Source organism: Saimiri boliviensis, chromosome 2 (genome assembly GCF_048565385.1).
Source record: "Saimiri boliviensis isolate mSaiBol1 chromosome 2, mSaiBol1.pri, whole genome shotgun sequence".
NCBI lineage: Eukaryota > Metazoa > Chordata > Mammalia > Primates > Cebidae > Saimiri > Saimiri boliviensis.
The window spans coordinates 194,131,689-194,154,396 of NC_133450.1; the positions used below are offsets into that span (position 1 = coordinate 194,131,689).

The 22,708-nt window shown below is 34.1% G+C and overlaps 1 protein-coding gene across 1 annotated transcript in view; it reads left to right on the top strand.

The window, feature by feature from the left end:
- PLPPR1 (phospholipid phosphatase related 1) overlaps positions 1-22,708 on the top strand; it is a 464,080-nt gene that overhangs the window by 118,737 nt on the left and 322,635 nt on the right. The window contains exons 3-4 of the mRNA XM_074395106.1: positions 101-258; positions 2,027-2,113. The gene's annotated coding sequence lies outside the window, so the exon portion shown is untranslated. The remainder of the gene's footprint in view (positions 1-100; positions 259-2,026; positions 2,114-22,708) is intronic.

Here is a 22,708-nt window from a genome sequence, read left to right on the forward strand (position 1 = left end):
CCATCTATCACCTTTCCCCATTTCAACTAGAGACTCAATACTTTGAGAATGGTTGGATTATTATAAAAGAGAAACTGTTTAATTTTTGTCTTCCAAATAGGACTCTTGCAACCAGTTCAGAGAAATTGTTGTGAAAGACAAAGCTTTTGATGTAAGCTTTGAGAGCAAGACCGAGGAGAGAAAAACAGCATTTCAGAAGTCCACCAGTAAAGCCCTAAAGGAACAGTGAAGCCCTACACAATAAAGATGGAAAACAAGGTAGGAAACCAGTCAGAAGACTGACCTGGGAGTAAAGGGAAGGGGTAATTGGGAAGCCTAGGATTAGAGAGTAGAGAGAAAGAGAGGAGAGAGACTAGGGAGGAGACCTGTGGGCTCCATGAGTGGAAAGTCCTTATGTAGGAGACACTGCCTGGTCTCTTAGAGTGGACACGTTTCATGGCCAGAATCATGAAGCTTTGGACAAGAGCCTCACCCACAGGCTGTCCCTGACAGTTTGTGTGATGGTTCCTGCTAAGGTGCTGTTAGCGCCCTCATCTTATCTGCGAGGGCTCTCTAGAGACAGACCCATTGACCCTCCAAAAGCAGTGATGCTGCCTGGGCCTCCACTTCACTTGGCCCATCTAAACTGATGTCTGTGAAAAATCCTCCACTTCAGCAATGCAGGATGCTTGTAATCTCCTGAACAAAAACAGTGGGTCCTGAATTTACTACTGAGGCTGTTACGCAATGTAAGGTACTCAGCATCTGGACCCACGCAGCTGAACAGAAACAGCTTGATTTTTTTTTTCCCAGTTGGGAATGTAGCCAAATATACTGTCAGTGTTGGACTGTGCAAATTATAACCATCATGCTCTGTGAAGAGTAAACATTATGCACTTTGTAAGAATGATGTACGTCCTGCTTTTCACAGTTGGTCACCTTATTAGTTTAGGAGGCCATAGAGTGGTAGTAAAACTGCTGAAAGCAGAGACTGTGTTTAATAAGAGGCAGCAGACTCTTGGAGGAAAAGAGAAGGTAACAAAAATGTGAGTTATTAGCTTTTTCATTGCAGAAATCATTTCAAGGAAAACACTTCTTGCAAGGGAATTATTGTTCCTATTTAATTTATAGGAGATCATTTTATAAGTTTGCAGAACTGGCTGGGTGCTGTGGCTCATGCCTGTAATTCCAGCACTTTGGGATCATGAGGTCAGGAGATGGAGACCATCCTGACTAACACGGTGAAACCCCATCTCTACTAAAAATACAAAATAGCCAGGCATGGTGGCATGTGCCTGAAGTCCCAGCTACTTAGGAGGCCGAGACAGCAGAATAACATAAACCTGGGAGGCAGAGTTTGCAGTAAGCAAATATTGCACCACTACACTCAAGCCTGGGCAACAGAGCAAGACTCCATCACAAACATAGAAAAAGTTTGCAGAACTTTGCTATGTAGATCTTTCAACCTCAAAATACTCACATTTGTATCACTCCATTTGTTCCTTTTTATACCTTCATGAAAAAAAAAAGCAGATATTTGTAAATTTTACTTTACAAAGGCAGAAATAGAGTTTCTCTTGCGGGGAAACTCACAAAGGAGCTAAGTGACTTTGCAAAAAATCTTGTCATGGATTTCTTTTAACACCAAAAAGTGGCATTTGCCATCATTTGGTAAATGTATGTATGAAGAAAAAATAGATTGTTCTGAAATGATTTTTTTCAAAGTTCTATGGGAGCATTCTCATATCTGAATTTATTCAAGAATTCAAAGATACACTTCCCATGCAGTTTAGGGAATTTAGAATGAGAGCAACACCTTTGATTTTACAATAAGGCTATTAGTCACTCATTTTTCTTGAAGAGGACTTCAGCTGGAATTTGAAGGGCTCTTCGGCCCAAATCAAAGCTATTATGGTAAATGATTCTTACTTAATGTTTCCCAGCAATAGTCCCTACTTGAGTCCATTATGCCTTAGGATATTTTATTATCACCTTCCTTGGCATAGTCGTGTAGGATTTATATTACTTCGTATGTGTCTGATTGCAGATTCTGGGGTGCCAAAAAGGAAATGAAAGCCAGAATCCATCTGGAGACCTTTACATGCTCTCTGTTGCACAAGGCTGATGAATGAAGGTAGGAGGACACTCATGGGGCCAAACATCTTTGATTTAGGGGTTAGACTTATTCCTCCAATATTAACCTTGATGTTTGTCACAGGATGTGAGTAATTATGGTAATATGGGTGGGAGTTAATGGCAGTGTTAAAGCTGGTTTTAAAGGGGTTTTAATGGATAATGTTTCTGAGCCTTAGTTAAAAAAATGTATCTGTTGAGCCTCGTATTACTTCCTGAAGTATGTAGCAAAGTAATATTATCACTTCTGTTTTGTGAATGAGAAACTGCGGCTCTAAAAGGTAAAATGACTTGCTTAGGGCCATACCCTCGACCATTCATATTTCTCTCTATTAAAGACAATAAAACAGTGGACTCAATATGAGAATTATCCAGGAGATAATAGCAGGTTCTAGTATTGCTTATCTGTAACTCTATAGGGTAAGGAACACTGTAGGGTTACTTTAAATGCTGAGGAAATAGGAATTGCCAATGATCTTTTGAATTGTGAGTGGTGTAAGTATGAAGGAACCTCAAATTCAGAGCTAAAACTAGTACTGTAGTATAACATAACTGGACTCCTAATAAGTGGTCTGGATAGGAAACATCAGCTATGAATTTTAACAGGAACAAAAATACCAGGGACAGAACCATGGCATGTTTGGCCCAAGAGAAATGGGGCACAGTGCCCTCTGCAATCTCTGAGAGTTGAGAGAAAACTTCAATCAACAGGATCTCAGAAAAAATTGAACAAGGGAATTCCTCAGGTCTAAGGACTATTTTTATGTCCCTCATCTTGCCAGGCTGCTAAAACACTTCTTTTGCAAACTCTCCTGAAATGACTTCAGCAGGATTTGCCACCATCATGACTCCTCTTGACTTTAGAAAGCCTCTAAACCTAGGGTTGGGAAGTTTCAAGCCATCTATTGCTTATTTTTGTAAATATGGTTTTATTGGAATACAGGCAATCTGAATCATTGACATATTGTCTGTGGCTGTTTTTGTACTATGAAGACAAATTTGAGTAGCTGCAACAAAGACCATATGGCCTGCAAAAAACAAAACAAAACAATCTTCTAGTCCTTTACAAAAAATGTTTGCTGACCTTTGTTCTAGGCTATTAATAGAAACATGCTTTAATCTTGATGTGAACTCTGATTGGTCAAGAATGGCTGCCTGGACTTGCTGTGTTGAAAACTCTTAAGTCTCTGGTTGATGAGAAAGAGTGCAGGGATCTATTAGCAATGTCTGCTATAGACACAGAAGCCAGGATTGGTGACACTTGTGCCAAGTATTTGTAATTCTCTACTGTAGGGTTTTATTTTTCCACTCTGCTGTGAGACCAATCAACCTTAGCCAAGAAATTCACTGATGCCTTGAGGATTATTCTTAATATGAAGACAAGCAGGAGACTTCTATTGTAAGGCAAATTTAATACCTTCTTAAATAAATTAATTAATGTAACTAGTCACAGATGTGACTTGAATGTTACCAACTTTGCTATATAGTTTAAAAATACTATCTTATTTGTCTTTACAAATCTGAAAGTTATTTATTTGTCTTTATTTTGTGGCTAAGGAAATTAAGATTCAGGAAGTTAGCTACTTTCAATGTTGAACTCATATTTCCAAAATAATAATTACAAGTCAGATTTAAAGCTGTACTTCTAAGAGAAATATCCCTAGGGGACTTAAACTATTGCTTATTCACACTTTAACATGTAATACCTTAATATGACCATTTTGCCTCTTAAAAAAGTCACAATTTCAAGTATTATATAAATATAATAGGAAGTTGTTTATTGGGAAAATTTTGCTTTTTGTATGTTTTAGGAAAGAAAATTAGAGTAGCAGTTTGGGAGCTTGAAGTATTCTTGGAGAAAACAGGATATTCAGAGTTTTAATGTTTGCAAAAGTGAATGTTTGAATCATAGCTGGGTCTAGTAGGTAGACATGGAATAAATTTTTCTGGCTGGTTTTAGCCAATGTTGTTTTGATTGAAACTAGCAGAAACTTTTCAGAGCTAATTTATTTAGAAGAGCATTTGTTAAAAGAATGCATGCTTTTTCTCATGGAATGTAAGGGCAAAAAAGTATAGCTGGTCTTCAAAAGGAACTGGGTCTAACTGGAAATTCTCTTTCATGGGCATGCTCTCTTCTGCTTCTTTTATTTCTTTGCATTCATGGTAGAAAAATAACTGTCCTAGATGAGAGCAACATGGCTTTTTAGACTTTTTCGTAGACCTGGAATGGGGAATTAGATGTTGTGTCAGTACCTTAATTCTCAAATCATGACCAAAGTTAAGTAGGGCCAGCAACTTACTTGAAGCCAAGTTTCAACCCCAGATAATCTTATATCCCCATAAAGAGGAGACAGTTTTCACAGGACCTAGCGAGGAGCTAAAATTAAAAGCAGTTCTCTGAAGCTTAACATTTTGAAAATGGGTCCAGTTTCTTGGCGTTGGTAAGAGAATAAGAATAGTCATAGCCAGGCCTAATCTTTTCACAGGGCTGCCTTATCAAGTCCTGTTGGCCCCTCTTTGATAAAGAAGTAGAAATTTTATGGATCACCCATCTCTGAAGACACTAACTTTAAAAAGAAAGCTTCTTAAGGTTAATTTTGCTAGATCAAATCTTCTTTAGGACTCTGCAATTTCAGTTATTCTCTCCCTGCTTCACACCACTCTGAGATTGAAGGCCAGGAATCATAATAGCTATTATACTTGCCAGCAAGTCAAATCTTTCAGGCTGAAGAATAGGAAAGAAAAAAAGAAAAAGACAGACTCACCAGTGACTTATTTACTCAAATGCCACTACTTCTTTATTTCAAGCTTCTTTTGCACAGCATCTACTAATTCATCCAGCGATCAACTTCACAATTATCATTTACTCTCCTTTTCCTCGTCTTTCTACACTCAACATTGGCAATGAAATTGAAATATGACAAGGATAAATGCAAATAATATTTCTAGATATTTGAGGACTCAGGGAAGATAAGTCACAAGTAGACATGGAATTTGTTTTCAATGGGTTTTGTTAATGGCAAGGTTTTATTCACAAATATAAATATATATATATATACGTTATGGCACAAACAAATTATAATTGCCATAATATATTTAAAGTATTCAACACTGAACAGGAAAAAGAAGGTGCTTCAGCTTCAGTGATGATGTGGTTGGAAGGAAGGTATCTTATTCTCAGAAACCTATAATACAAAAGCTCAAAAAGCTTAGTCAAACCCAGCTGCAGACATCATTGGATTATCAGTAAATATCCTTAGAATCAGGATTTGTTTGATTTTGGTGTGAAATTACTTAATATTCAGGGGAAAAATCAAAATTCAATATTTTATTTTAAAAATTTGATAAATATAATGATTCATGTATAACATTAATATAAATAAATAAAATATATATAATAATTAATCAACAATGTCCAGGGAGGTAAAGTATTTTGCTGAAGATCACATGGCTAGGAAATATTAGTAATTTATTATAGTGTAAAGAAGCATCAATTAAGCACCAAGAAATAAAATAGGTTATAATCTTTGCTTTATTCCATTATTGACTAATGTTGAGCAAGTTGCTTACAATTTCTGAAGGTCAAGCTAAGATTTATATCTCCAGTATGTATACAGCATTTATAAATCAAACTGGTCACATTAGGTGAATAAATTTCATAAGATAGAAAGGCAAATTACAAATAAATGTATGAAAAATTTGCAGTAATTAATCAAAGACATAACAAACAATGAAGTGTAGTTTGCTTTTCACAATGGTATGGTTTTAAAAATAAATATGAAGTTTCAAATTGCTCAGTGGAATATGCCCTTTCAAACACTTTGGTAAAAGTTAAATTTGCATAGACACTTTGGTATTAAATATAAAACAACTTCATTTCTAAAAGTTGATGCTAAGGATACAGATATAAATGTAAATATCAAGGAAGCTTATGAAATTACTATTACAGTAAAATATTGGAAACATTTTAGATATCAGATACTGTACATTCATGAAAAGTCACATTCTCAAAGAAAATTAAAAAATATGAGAAAATGGACATGATATAGTGTTAACTGAAAACATGACAAAATACTATCTATCTACAAAGTGATACCAAGTTTTTATATAAATATGTGTATAGTTACAAATAAATGTGTAAGAAAGAGCCTAGAAGGAAATATGATGTCAACAGAAATTAACTATAGGTGGTGAGCCTATAGATAATATTTATTTTCTTCTATATATATTACTGAATATTCTTCAGAGAACAGAAACTAATTTTACACTAAGAAAATGAGAGCATACATTAATTACTTCAGAAAAAAATAGAAAAATTGAAAAAAATTCTGTATTTATAGGAGAAATTATAAAAGTCAAAAATAATTATTTCTTAAAAGTACTTACAGGCTGTTTAGCTAGTGAATTTTCTGTAAGTTATGAAACACAAATAATTCCCATCACATATAAACTGTTTTATTCATGAAATAGATGAAAAAGTATCCAATTTATTTATTCTTTAATAATACTATGAAAACATGAGACAGGTTGCAACAGCAATGAAAAAAATATATAGGTTAATTTTCCTTTTGACTACAAATCCTTAATGAAATATAAGAAAGGGCTGGGTGCAGTGGCTCACACCTGTTATACCAGCACTTTGGAAAGGTGAGGCAGGTGGATCATTTAAGGTCGAAACCAGCCTGGTCAACATGGTGAAACCCTGTCTCTACAAAAAAGACAAATATTAGCCAGGTGTTACTGGTGCATGCCTATGGTTTCAATTGCTTGGGAGGCTGAGGCAGGAGAATGGTTTGAACCCAGGAAGCAGAAGTGGTGAGCCAAGATTGCACCACTGCACTCCAGTCTGGGTGACAGAATGAAACCCTGTCTCAAAAAACAAAAAACAAGAAAAACTAGAAAAATGCCAGAAAGTTGAACTCAGTAGTATATTTGCAGTCCACCCACAACCAGATAGCATTCATATGATAGCTTCAAGAATGATATAGTATTAGACAATTTGTTTATATAATAATTTGGATAAGTTTAATGAGACTGAATAGATTTGAGACAATATGTTATAATTTCAGTGCAATCTGAAAATGCAATGCTGTGTAATAACACATAGCATTTATTCTTCACAAAATAATCCTAAAAGCTGAAATAGAAGTATTTCTTAACATAAATATAATCATTTTTTAAAAGATGCAACACCAAAGACCATTCCACTTAAATCAGAAACAGACACACTATTAATCAGTTCTATAGCAGGGACTAGAAAACATGCTGGGTGTACCAGAGGGGAGCAAAACAACATTATCCCTGCTCCAACATTACTTGCAGTATAGCACTACAGTAGAATATATACAAGGAATAGGAGATTATATGATTTCTCTTTTGCATAAATACAGTTTTCGTGTAAGAAGTATTATGAAGACAATTAACAAGATAATGAAAGAAAATTAATGAGAGGTTTGTAGGAAGCTATGTAGAGTGTGGGCCAGAGAAGCTCTCACTAGAGCTTCATTTAAGCTGCAAGTAGGAGGATAGGGAAGCAAAGCTACTTATCCCTCTTTTCTCATGATGGCCATTTACCATAGCTTTTGAATTTATAGCAACTCAATAAACAAATAAATAGATATGGGCCGGGCACGGTGGCTCAAGCCTGTAATCCCAGCACTTTGGGAGGCCGAGGCGGGTGGATCACAAGGTCGAGAGATCGAGACCATCCTGGTCAACATGGTGAAACCCCGTCTCTACTAAAAATACAAAAAATTAGCTGGGCATGGTGGCACATGCCTGTAATCCCAGCTACTCAGGAGGCTGAGGCAGGAGAATTGCCTGAACCCAGGAGGCGGAGGTTGCGGTGAGCCGAGATCGCGCCATTGCACTCCAGTCTGGGTAACAAGAGCGAAACTCCGGCTCAAAAAAAAAAAAAAAGATTTAAAAGGTATAATACTTGAAAGGAGGATAAAAAGTATTATTACTTGTAGATAATATGTCTACATGTACACACATATAGGAAGAAGATAAACTAATTATTAGAACAAAGAAATATAATTCAGCAAAAAGATCAGACATAGGATAAGTATTTTTTTAATCAATGGCTTTCTTATATAATAAAAGTAAGCAATTAGGGTATGAATGGGGGTAATATTTCCCATTATCAATAGTGATAAAAATCAGAAAATATTTAGTAATAATTTTCACAAGAAAAGTTTACATAAAGAAAACTACAAATCTTTATTCGATGATATTAAATTAATACTTGTATTAGTAGAAAATTATACCAGTTTTGGTATGAAAAGACAAAGAAAATATCTTAAAGGTATCATTTTTTCCCCTAATTAGTAGTTTTATAGCATTTCCAATATAAGCACTTGTAACTTGAAAAAATAATTTAAAAATCTAGATTAAAAATATGTGTGATAGGAGATGAACTTTCTCTGACCATTATTAAAGTGTATTACAAAATCACAGAGATTACAATAGTGTGGGGTTTGAGTAAGAAAATCCTGCTTCATCAAAGGAACAATAGAGTTAGTCCTGAAATAAATCTTACTATATATAAAAATGTATTATATAATGAATATTATAAATAATGAAGTACAAGTTATTCAGTGCAGGGTATTGAAAACAGTTTTATTTTGACTTCATACTATATAGAATTACGTATTTAAAAATAACTCTCTAAACAACTATATGTTTCTATAGATGAGTATTGAACTGACATTGAGATAGAAAACTACATATTAAGTCCAAAAATGTAGAAAAATTAAACTGTTTAAAAGTTATGGGCTTAAGAAATCATCAACAGAATAGACAACCTACAGAATGGGAGAAAATGTTTACAAACTATGGATCAGACAAAGGCCTAATATCCAGAATCTATAAGGAACTTAAACACATTAACAAGCAAAAAACTAACAACCTGATTAAAAGCAAAGGACAGGAAGAGACACTTCTCAAAAGAAGACATACAGGTGGCTAACAAGCATATGAAAAAATGCTCAACCTCAGTAATCATTAGAGAAATAGAAACAATAGACGAAATGGGCAAGGAACATGAACAGGCATTTCAAAAGATTTTTTAAAAAGCTTATCTTAATTAATCAGGAATAAATGTTAAAACAACGTGTCATTTTCACCTCTCAATTAACAAAAACATACTTCAAAAAATGTTTAAATGCATGGCATACATAGTTTAAAAGGCACTCTAACATCCTGTTATAAAAATGAATATTGGTATGACCTTGCTGCAAAATAGGTTGGTCATTTGTGTAATATTTTTCAAAGAGTTCATATCTTTGGATAATAATTATAGTTGAGGGAAACTCAACTGAATAAATTAATAAAGCCTGCTAACAAAGATTTAGGTATATGAATGCTAGTCATGGCATTATTTATAACCAGAAAAACATAAAAACAACTAAAATGTGCAACAATAGACTAGAATATGTAAGTACTATATTTATATAATAATATGTTCCTTTCAAATTTAAAGTTTTTGAAGAATATTTAATTACATGGATAATGCTTATAAAATTTCAAGTAAAAATGATCAAATTATTAAGTAAAAATAAAACTAAATACAAACTATGACCAGAAATTTGAAAATATAGTATATATGAAGGTGGATAGATACATAGAAAAAAATTAAAATATTAATTAAGCTACAATTATTTCTGGGTGGTAACATTGTATTTTCTCTTTGCTATATTCTGTACTTTCTAATTATTTTAAATCTTTATCATATATTCATTGATGTCCAGGAAAGCCACCTAATAACAAATAACATTAACAATAAAAATGTATCAATAAAAATTTTGTAATAATAATCATTTTATTTGTAGGATCAAATGAATATTCTATAGGTACATAATGAAATTTAGGAGGAAAAATAGAACTTACAAATATTTATTGCAATTTTTATAGCTGTAACCCTAGAGCTAAGCAAGTTTACAGCTACTAATACTAGTAAAAACTGTGTAAAAATTTATAATTTTGTAATAATTAAAGATAATTTCTCACATATCTTGATAGAATGGGGTTATGCTATATTTTAAAAATCATATTATAAATGAAATCATGTTTCAATGTAATAATCTACTCACTATAATTTTCACAATGTTACTAGAAGAAATCAATCGAGCACCTTTAGTTTTGATGCTATCATTATAACAGCAGCCTTTACAGAAATACCCTCCAACCTGTTTTCTGTGTATGCAAATTATTAAAGTCTCACACCTCAGATAATGATGTTTCCTACTGAAAGACATCAGAAAAATTCTTAATTCTAGTGGGCTAATCTTCCACTGTAATCTGCCCTTCTCTGACTTTAACCGTGAACTGTATTTTTCAGGGTTGAGTCTTTTTTATTGGTGGAAAGAATACATATTTCTAATTCTCTGGTAGGAAAAAATAAATCTCTAACATACTGTGATGCCTAACATGAAATTCCGTTGAAAATAAACATCTGAAGTCAATTTCTTATGGTTTTCACTCTTAGTTATTTTGTTTTTTTGTTTTAAAGTTTTGGTCTCAACTTTCCCCAAGTTTCTCAAAGATTCAGAGTGGACCTAAGGCACCTGAGAAATGTGCTAATAGTTGATGTCTGACATGTTACCAGGGGAAGAGTGGATGGATTTACACTTCTGAAAAATACCTTTAAAGTTTAACCTAGCTTCGTTTCTCATAGGCTTCTTTCTTTACCCTGGAATACTCTTATAACAGAAAATAAGTACTAAATATTTTTTATGTCAATTCTGGAATGAATGTATAATTAGAGATTAACAGGGATATTAATCATTCAGATTTAACCTTGTCAAAGGGTAGTTCTCAGTTTTCATTCTGAAATAGTTTCAAAAATAAGTATAAATAGGGCTTAATAGTTTATAAAAGTTCTTCCACATTATATATCAATTTATTCTCTCGATGAACATGGGAAATAGGTAAGATTGGATCATCATCATTCTCATTTTATGGAAGAGGACCAAGAGATTCAGAGATATGTGCTTTGCTCCAGGACACAGAGTTACAGGCACAGATCCAGGTCTTCTGACTCCATTGTACAACATTGTTTATCTATTAGACACTTGAATATCAAAGTACAAGTTGAAACTCATTAGTACTTCTCTTAAAACAAGAAGAAATCCTTGACTGTCCTAAATTCCTGGATGTCAAATCACAAATCAGTAATTTTTAAGAAAATTAAGTTTAATTTATGCCAAGTACTTACATTGATATCTATTTACATTTTTGTGACTCATATCATAAACCATGTAATTCCTTTGAATCTGGAAACCCCGAGTGGAATATTTATGAAAAGCATTTAACTCTATTGAATGAAGGGAATGACCCAGTCCCTGGATAGTTGCAGGATTAAATTCTACAGAATTGTTACTGGTAGCAGATGCTGACCTTTAATTCACAATTCCTAAATACATTCCCTAAACAGGAGTATAATTATATAAGGTTCATTTCAAGGCAACGTTAAAAAAATGAAGATTTACGGGAAATATAATACGAGAAAGAGAGAGATTTCCACAAATGTATTTAGTGCTGGACTAGAGAGAACCTATCCAGTCTTCAACTCTTGAAACAGACTTAATCTGAGAAATAAAGAAATTGTGTACATCTCTGGAACCAGAGAAAACTTACCAGTTGTCTCTGATTATCAGTGCTTCTTCACGGAACGGCAAAAACACTGTACCTCACTTTTGCCTATCTATTCATTAAAGGAAACTGGAAAAATACCAAAAATGAGAGAGATAAGAACTTTCATTGCAGTAAATGCTTTAAGAGAAAAAATGTTAAGAACTCATTCAATTCAGAATCAGAATGAGCAGTGAGAATAGGATATTACACTTGAATAGAGCAATGATGCACGATACACCAGAAGATGGAAGAAACTGTGGGAAAATGTTGAATGGAAATAATGCATCTATTTTTCCTTTAGTTGAGGACAAAACTAATAATTGAATGTATTGTTGATCTGATAAGGGAGACTAAAAGCAACTAATTTATTCTCAAGTCTAACTTTGCTTAGTTGGAGGATGGATAAAAAGACAAAACTAAATAAGTGAGGACTCAATTAGTGCACAACAAGGGGAAAAAATGTTATTCTGAATAAAGATAAGTTTACCTGAGAAAATAATTAGCTGTAGAATTCAGAATATTTCCTAAGACCTAGCTTCCTCATTAGAAAGCAAGAAAACAGGCCGGGCGAGGTGCCGAGCACTTTGAGAGGCCAAGGTGAGTGGATCACAAGGTCAGGAGTTTGAAGCCAGCCTGACCCAACATGGTGAAACTCTGTCTATATTAAAAATACAGAAATCAGCTGGGCATGGTGGCATGTGCCTGTAATCCCAGCTACTCAGGAAGCAAGGAAACCTAGTTCCCCGGAAATTATGAAAGCCATAAAGAAATCATAAGATAAACCCCAACGACAGCAGAATAAAATATAAAGGAATATGGATACTGTAACATGGACTTGGAGGCAGCAAAAATATAACACCAGCACTAAAAATATACTTCTGGCCATAGCAGACCAGATTGCTTGGATCAGTCCTATTACTGAGAACAACTAGAAAAGCTAGACAAAGTAAAACAATGTATGTTTGAAGGCATTGGAAGACTACTAAAATAGAAGGGATTTGCAGGAAAAGAAATCAGGGAAAGAAGCTAACCTTGCATTTGTCACTTCTTTTCTCAAGACAGTTTGCTGATTCTGAAAGTGTCAGCCTAGAGGTTGAGAAATTCTGGCAGACTAACAGGGCTTGTGGCATGAGAAATTCAGAGACCCCAGTAGGGAGTCCACCAATGGGGAGAGGCCTTGCTCTACATTCTTGGTTTTCAGTAGAGACGATGAAAGGCTACAATCTAAGGATAAGAATAAATCCAAAAGGGAGCATCTCTGTATAGCAGGTGCCAACAAACTTTTTAGTTTTTCTATGAAGGACCAGATGATAAATATTTTAGACTTCGCAGGCTTCACACTCAAGTCTGCTATTGTGGCATGAGAGCAGGCATAGATAGTATGTAAATACCTGGGCATGGCTGAATGTTCCTGTATTTGCAAAACAGGCTTAGAATCCTGTCCATTTTTGGAAGGTTTTATTGAGTGGATTATTGGCCATGACGCCAGGATCAGATTAGCAGCCAGAATAGTAGAAACCTGCTTCCTAAGGGGTGATGGAAGGTGAAGGAAATGAGAGGTGACTTCTGCTGCAGTTTGGGGTTACTTCTTGTGTGGTAGGCAGAATAATGCCCTATCCAAAGATGTCCAAATTCAAACCCCAGGAACCTGTCAACATGTTGTAATGTGGCAAAGGTTGCAGATAGAATTAAGGTACCTAATCAGTGGACCTGAAGACAAGGAGATTGCCTAAATTACACAGGTGGGTGCAATAGAATCACAAATGTATTTAAAAGAAGAGGAAGGCAGACAAGAGTTAGAGTCAGACAGGGAGATGAGACTATGAAAGCAGAGACCAGAATTATGCGATGTGAGAGAGGCTTGATCAGTCATTGCTGGCTTTGAAGATGGAAGTGGGCTATGAGATGAGAAATGCAGGCAGCCTTTAGAAGTTGGAATATGCAAGAAAAAGGAATATCTTCTAGTGCCTCCAGAAAGGAGTACAGCCTGATTTTACCCACTGGGACTCATTTAGTACTTCCGACCTTCAGATTTGTAAGGTAATACATTTGTGTCATTTGCGGCAATTTGTTATAGCAGCACTCCTCTTACCTGGGGGTGGGGCTGACAATGCAGGAGGAGTAAAAGGAGATCCATGGATTGACAGAAGGAGGAATGCAGAGATGGAGAATTAGGCTGGGATCAATACTGCTCTCTTGGCTTGCAACTGATTTATGCAAAGAAACAAGGTACCAGTTTTATAAATGCTATATTCTAATAATTAAAATCAAGAACAATTACTCAACTCTGCATAATACTTTATGATTTAATGTTTCTTTGAAATAGGAAAGTCCGTAATTAACTAATTTATTTATCCAGCCCTAGTTATTTTCATCCTGCTGTTTGTCAGATGAGATTACAACTTATAAAAACCAAAAGTAAATATTGCTTCTTAAGAAAAAGAAGTCTATCCATAAGACCTGAAGCTGAATAAGTCTCATTACATATAAATTCACAAAGTGGCAATAGTGACAGGCACTATTTCACTTTTGTAGGCATAAAATGGTGACATGAAGAGCAAGAGGGAGAAACATGAATGTTACTGAATTAGACTGCTCCTGCATTGTTTTAAAAAATATCTGAGACTGGGTAATTTATAAAGAGAAGAGGTTTTTTTAAAATTATTATACATTAAGTTCTGGGTTACATGTGCAGATCATACAGGTTTGTTACATAGGTATACATGTGCTGTTTGCTACATCCATTGCCCCATCATCTACATTAGGTATTTCTCCTAATGCTATCCCTCCCCAACACCCCCTACCCACTATTCCTCCCCTAGCCCCCTACCCCCCAGGCTCCAGTGTGTGGTGTTCCCCTCCCTGTATCCATGTGTTCCCGTTGTTGAACACTCACTTATGAGTGAGAACATGTGGTGTTTGGTTTTCTGTTCTTGTGTCAGTTTGCTGAGAATGATGGTTTCCAGCTTCATCCATGTCTCTGCAAAGGACATGAACTCATCCTTTTTTATGGCTGCATAGCATTCCGTGGTGTATATGTGCCACATTTTCTTTATTCAATCTATCATTGATGGGCATTTGGGTTGGTTCCAAGTCTTTGCTATTGTAAACAGTGCCGTAATAAACATATGTGTGCCTGTGTCTTTATAATAGAATGATTTATAATCCTTTGGGTATATACCCAGTGATGCAATTGCTGGGTCAAATGGTATTTCTATTTCTAGATCCTTGAGGAATCACCACACTGTCTTCCATAATGGCCAAATTAATTTACACTCCCATCAACAGTGTAAAAGAATTCCTATTTCTCCACATACTCTCCAGCATCTGTTGTCTCCTAATTTTTTAATGATCGCCATTCTAACTGGTGTGAGGTGGTATGTCAATGTGGTTTTGATTTGCATTTCTCTAATGACCAGTGATGATGAGCTTTTTTTTTTTTTTTCATATTTGTTGGCTGCGTAAATGTCTTCTTTTGACAAGTGTGTGTTTAGATCCTTTGCCTACTTTTTGATGGGGTTGTTTGCTTTTTTCTTGTCAATTTGTTTAAGTTCTCTGTAGATTCTGGATAGTAGCCCTTTGTCAGATAGTTAGATTACAAAAGTTTTTCCCATTCTGTTGGTTGCCGGTTCAGTCTATTGATAGTTTATTTTTCTGTGCAGAAGCTCTTTAGTTTAATTAGATCCCATTGGTCTATTTTGGCTTTTGTTGCCAATGCTTTTGGCGTTTTAGTCATGAAGTCCTTGCCTATGCCTATGTCCTGAATGGTATTGCCTAGGTTTTCTTCTAGAGTGTTTATGGTGTTAGGCCTCATGTGTAAATCTTTAATTCATCTTTACCTTCTAGATCCTCAATATGTATAAGTTGTTTAACTAAAACCCACTCAACCTTGGAACATACCATTCAGTCTTTATGCTGTGAGAAAACACCACCACTTAAATGGTAGAAGTTAAGAAGGAGTTTATTTTAAATATAAACAGGTCCTCATCAAGCCTTCTTTTTGGTCAAAACCCCCCATTTATGAGTGCTCTGCCTCACACCAGGGTTTCAGTCTGTGATCCTGTCAGAGGCTATGAGTAAAAAGGCCACCTCGTAGTTAGATCCACAGGCTTGATATTATCAGTCTGGAGAACTAATGAATGGAGCTATTTAGCCAGAGATATAAAGGGAAATAGAACTACTGTGGAGTGAACTTAGAGTAATTTATTAGTCCTTTGACTCACACTCTCATTTGCTTTTATATATGAATAGTAATACTCCTAGTAATGTCTTCTAGAATTCAAGCAAATGATAACTTTAAGCAGTAAGTACAATTTACTTGTTTATACTTTTCTAGGCCCTGACTAGGCATATATATATATACACACACACAATACTGTTAATTTTCCCTGAAACAAAGAGGAGGAAAAATGTATTGACCAAGGACACGAATTAGGTCCTGGCAGAGAATTCTTATTTTTCATGTATAGCATCAGTAGTTTGTTCCAGCCTATTAATTATTTAAATAGTTATTATCTATGTTTGTCTTTCTTGCTTAAAATAAAAACTGCTGATCTAAGCTTATCTGCATCTTAACATCTTTTAGCAATACAGAGTGTGTACAAAACCTTTTCTTAGCAGAGCAGAAAGAGGAAGATGAATCTTACTGTGAGCCAGGCAGCAGGCAGCATGTCAGTCATTTTTATATGGATTCTCATTTAATTATGACAACAAACTTGTAAAAATAGATGTTTTACCTTTACTTTATAAATGAAGAGACCAAGGTCACTAAGTTAAGTGGCAAGACTCTGGCTATAATTCCAATGTCTGCTTCTGGAACGTAGAATGTAAACTATAGACCCTCTATTCTTTCCATGATACCATCAGAAAATGCTTTATATATCATCGCTCATTTTATTTCCCCATATGCCAATGAAATAGGTAAGAATTAAATGCTGTAATGCTAATTTTATAGACTGAATATTTGTTGAACTGAACGTAAGAGTCAGTCTAGATAATCCAATGAGCCAGTAAATTTTAATCCAAAGAAAAGTAAATGTGATCTGGAATGTATTCTATTTTGGACTATGATTGCCTTGTTGTAGTATGCTGAAAACATGTCCTTCCCTGCAAAATTAATTTACTTATTAATGCCTGGAAACTATGAGTATTATCTTATTAAGCAAGTGCATTTTACTTTATGTGGCAAAATGTTTGATTAAGTGAAAGATCTTAAAAGTCAGAGTTTATCCTGGATTACCTGGGTAAACCTTGAATGCAATGACATATTTTTATAAAAGACAGACTGAAAGAGATTTGAGAGAAACTGTAGAGGAGAAGGCACACATATGTGCCTGAAAAGCTATTTCAGAATGAGACAAAGAGAGAATAGAGGTCGTTTAACAGAAGAAAGATAAAAGAGCACTTCTATGTAGCTGAACAAAACCAAAAACATTTAAGTAGAAAAGTGTCCCCAAGAAACAAGTAGAATAAATGATTTTTAAAAACCATACTAAATTTCAGGACAATAGTTAAAATCCTAAAAACTTCCAGAGGGGAAAAAATATATCTTCTACAAAGATACAAAAAAATGGATTTTTATGAGACTTTTCTAGATTCCAGAAGATAATGAAAATATCCCTCACACTCTCATTTGCTTTTATATATGAATAGTAATACTGCCAATGATGTCTTCTAGGATTCAAGTAAATGATAATAACTTTAGTAGCAATAAACTTTAGTATCATTTCCATTCTTAAACAAAATAATTTTGATTCAAGAATTCCACTTCAGCTAAATTTGCATATAAGTGGAAAAGTTAAGTTGTTTCTCTAACATGCACCCTCAAAATTATTATTACTCAGAGAATCCCTTTGAAATAGCAACTGAGGATATGCCAATAAAACAGATACAATCCAAAAAGAACATATGGGAATAAAAAAGTGGTGCACAATGAAACAAATAATAATAAATTCATATTGTTATGACTATGTAGTTGTCAAGGTATAGTGAAAAAAAAAGCAATAACATGGAGCTAACAAAGGAAGTGGCAGGATACAGAGAAAGAGAAGGAAAAATATGATGTTATTGTTTAATTGAGAAGAGATTATAATACTAACTCTAGATATTGAGAGAAATGAATAAATTCAAATAAAACTTTAAGTGTAGCCATCAAAGGGCACATAGAAAACCATAAAACCATTAAAGAAAAGAAAAATAAAACAAAATTTGGTTAGTCAATTCTAAAATAAAGTTTAAAAAAGGGGAAAATCTCCAAGCAAACACGGTAAAATCAAAAGCAATTTCAGTTAGATAGAATAAATTCAAGAGCTACATTATACAACATAACATCTCTATAATAAATAGTGATACATTGTATTCTTAAAAAATGCTAAGGTTTAAAATGTTCTCACATTTTAAACACAAAATGATAACAGTGTGAGGTAATGCACATATTGCTTGGCTTGGTTTGTCCATTTTGCAATGTATGTATGTTTCAGAATGTCATGCAGTTTACAATATATACAATTTAATGTGTCAATCTGAAAAATTAAAAATATAAAAATAATACATATAGAGATTTATACATAAATCAATGCATTAAACATCTACCTTTTGAAAGTAAGAAAAACCCAGTGAATTAAGCTCTAAGAAATTAGCAGGATGTAATAACAAAAACTAATAAAATAAAAATTGACAATAAAAAGAATAAAAAGGCCAAAAGTTTTTTTGGAAAGACTACTAAAGTAGAGAAACCCTTGGAAAGACTGATTTTTAAAAAGGAAGATACAAATGGCCAATGTCAGGAATAGTAAGTAGGAAGGGACCTCACTATATATTGTATCTTCGATCACAATAAATGTGAATAGATTAAGGCAGGGACCTCACTGTATATTGTACAAATGGTTTCAATGGTTCCAATGTATCTTCAATCACAATAAATGTGAATAGATTAAATTTTCACATTGAATCATTCAGGACATAGGCATGGGCAAAGATTTCATGATGAAGACAATAAAAGGAAAACATGACAAGTTGGAGTTAATTAAAACAAAGAGCTCCTGCACAGTGAAAGAAACTATCAACAGAATAAACAGACAATCTACAGAATGGGAACATATTTTTGCAAGCTATGCATCTGAAAAAGTTCTAATATCCAGCATTTATGAGGAACTTACACAAATTTACAAGAGAAAAAACAACTCCATTAAAAAGTAGGCAAAGGACATGAACAGACACTTCTCAAAAGAAGACATACATGAGGCCAACAATCATATGAAAAAAAGTTCAACATCATTGATCTTTAGAGAAATGCAAATGAAAACCACAATGAGATGCCATCTCATTGTGAGTGGCTATTATTAAAAAGTCGAAAAATAACAGATGCTGGTGAGGTTGTGCAGAAAAAGGAATGCTTTTACACTGTTAGTTGGGGTGTAAATTAGTTCAATCAGTGTGGAAGATGGTATGGCAGTTCCTCAAAGACATAGAGACAGAAATACCACTGTCAACCCAGCAACTCCATTACTAAATACATACTAAGAGGAATATAAAAAATTCTATTATAATGAAATATGCACACATATGTTTATTACAGCACTCTTTACAATAAATAGCAAAGACATGGAATCAATCTAAATGCCCATCAATAATAGGCTGAATAAAGAAAATATGACACATATACACCATGGAATACTGCACAGCCATAAAAAAGAATGAGATCGTGTCCTTTGCAGGGACATGATGGAGCTGGAGGCCATTATCCCTAGCAACTGAATGCTGGAACAGAAAATCATATACTGCGTATTCTCACTTATAAGTGGGAGCTAAAGGATGAGAACACAGGGACACATAGAGGGGAACAATACACACTGGGGCTTATTGAAGACTGGAGGGTGGAAGAAGGGAGAGGATTAAGAAAAATAACTAATGGGTACTAGGCTTAATCCCTAAGTGATAAAATAATATGTGCAACAAACCCCATGACACACATTTACCTATGTAACAAATTTTAACATCCTGCACATGTATCCCTGAACTTAAAATAAATTTTTTAAAAATTTCCACATTGAAACAGCGGTATATATTGTAGCAAAACCAGTCCAAATACAGGTTGCTTAGAAAAGATATACTAAAAATAATAACAAAAATTTACTCAATAACCAATCATTCCAGTGCTACATAAACCATTTCATAGCAGAGACCATAAAAAATTTTTTACTTCAGCACATGAGGCTTCTATAATCTACATAAAAAAACTAGACAGAGAAATAAAAATGAGAGAGAATTGTAAATTTTATTATTAAATACATATAAAATCCTTCTTAAATATTAAGAAAAATCTAATAATATTTTATAGTAAATAAAAATTCTTATCAAATGGTTTAGTCTCAGGAATACTAGAATGGTCAAGCATTAAATAATTTCTATTAAAGCAAGTCACCATACTAACAGATTAAAAGAGGAAAAATCCTATTATCACCCAAAATTGCAAAAAATGTTTAATCTAATTAATTGCTCATTCTTGATAAAATTTGTAGTAAACTAGAAAGAAGAAAATTTCTCAGCTGTAAAAGTAGCTCTACAAGAAAACAAAATAAAGCAAAAATCGCATTGACCCATAAAAATTTGGAAGCATTTGTAATAATAAAATCTTTCAAATATATAAAACCAAACCAAATGAGAAATATATAATACAAACATCAAAAAATACAAATCTTTCCTGAAAGACACAAGAGAAGACCTGAATAAATGAAAAGGTACTATTTTACTGAAGGGAGAGAGTCAATATTTTAGGTTGACAATTCTTTACATAAATAAATTCAGTGTAACACACACAAGATTTTAAAATGAAATTTATGATGATGACTTTAAAACTAGTATCAATAAGAAAATGCAGAAAAGTGATAAAAATTTTGAACACAAAAGAAAAAATTGATTTAGTCACATACAATTTTGAATTATCACAAAAATTAAAACCAGGCAGTAGTTTGGCATTATATTTTAAAATGCTATTGCAAATATTAAAAAGCTTATACAAATGAAAAAGACAGGAACATAAATAGTAAAAGGAGCAAAGGCCAGAAACAGGCAATTTACAGAAAAAGAAAAATCATCAATAATAGGAAAAAATACTCATAATATTTAGGGAAATTAGAGTTCATGAGAGTACTAAGAATCAGGTATTCTCATATATTTTTATTTCCAGGAGTATAAACTGGTAAAAATGTTTGAGGAGAAATTTTTAATTATTAAAATCTGAAGTGCACACGTACTTCTTCTATCTAGTAATATTTATCTGTGTGCAGAAAGAGACATGTACAAAGATGTTCATTACAACAGTGTTCAAAGCAGCAAAAATTAAAGATAATCTAAATGTTCATCATACAGCAATGGGTAAATAAATGATATATTCATATTAGTGTTCTATATAACAAATTAAAAGAATGTGGTTAATCTATGTGAAATGACACAGAAAGACAACACACTAAGTGACCTTGAGGTATGTCTGACGCCATTTATTGAATATGGGCCACATATTTTATGTTCATATGGAAGTGTACAGCAAATTTATTGTAAGGATGCACAGTAATATGTCAAAAGTTGTCACCTCTGGAGAAAGTAGGATTAGTGGGAAAGTGGAAAATGGAAATGAGGTCCGTGTTTATTTTTTCTGTAAATAATATCTCTATACCTTGAATTTTTCATAACATTATTTTGTAATAAACTAATATACATAACCCTGTTTATTTAAATACACACTCAAACACATATACAAATTACCAAGGAAGTCTGTCATTCTTGATAGATAATGAAAAGAAAGAAATGTGCCAGTCCTTTCACTGAGGCCAACTAGAAAATCTGGATGAAATATATTACAAATTTACTCATAGATACTAGACATGTTGTTGAATATTTACTACGCTAGAGGAAGATCTGTTCCTCTTTGAAAATTTACTGATTGCAGAAGGTGAGTGCTGAGAGATTACATTCCATTCACCTACAGGACTCTCCTATTGATGTTGCTGCATATGGTTTTAAGTGTGTGATGCTGTCCATGAGATCTGGTCTGCTCTGTGTGTGTGTGTGTGTGTGTGTGTGTGTGTGTGTGCGCGCGTGCGCGTCTATGCTGTTGGAGCTGCATCGGAAAGCCTTCAGCCCCTCATTTGTCATACTGCCCCTGCTTCACAGGAAATTGTGCCCTACTATATCACAGCTCTTTTCCTAATGGTCCTGATGCATCTCATAGTTTTCTTGTGACTACAGCATAATCTAGTCATCCACAGGCCTTAGCATGTGCCATTGTGTGGACTTTTTATTTTATTAATCTTTATTCTTATTATTACATCCTGCTAAGTCCTCAAAAGAAGAAAGCTCTGAAGAGTGTTAGAGAAACTCTCATCAGAAGATGCACACTGGCTGACCATAATTTAAATCTTGCTCGTTTTTCTTGACCAACACAGGGCTTCTTTTTCTGCCTTTTGGGAAACAAAAATATTCAACTTTTGCAAAAGTCAAAGATATCATGTAAAACCTGACTTGCAACTTTTCCTGAAAAACCAAGATCTGATAACACTGTGTCTTATTCCTGCATGACAACTGTGTCTTCCTTTGAAAGGGCATACACTCTGGTCTACTGGAGAACCTTTCTCTTGTAAGTCTGTATTTGCATCTATACCTAACATTCCTCGAAGATTCTCACTGCCCACTGGGCAGGCATTGTGAGTTTGCTGATTCCTGCTTTGCTTGAATCATGACGCCCATCATCTGAAGCACTGTTAGCAAGGCGTCTGTTGACAGCCAATTAGCCAAGACTGCCCTTTTCTGTTCACAGTGGATGGTGAAACCATGTGTGGCTTTTTTGGTTTTGGTCCTCTTTGGTAATGTTGGGTACTTCCATTACCCACAACTAACAAAACCCTATTCCACTTAATAGTCAAGAGAATGTGAACGCAGCTAACCACCCTCTGCAGGTTCTTCA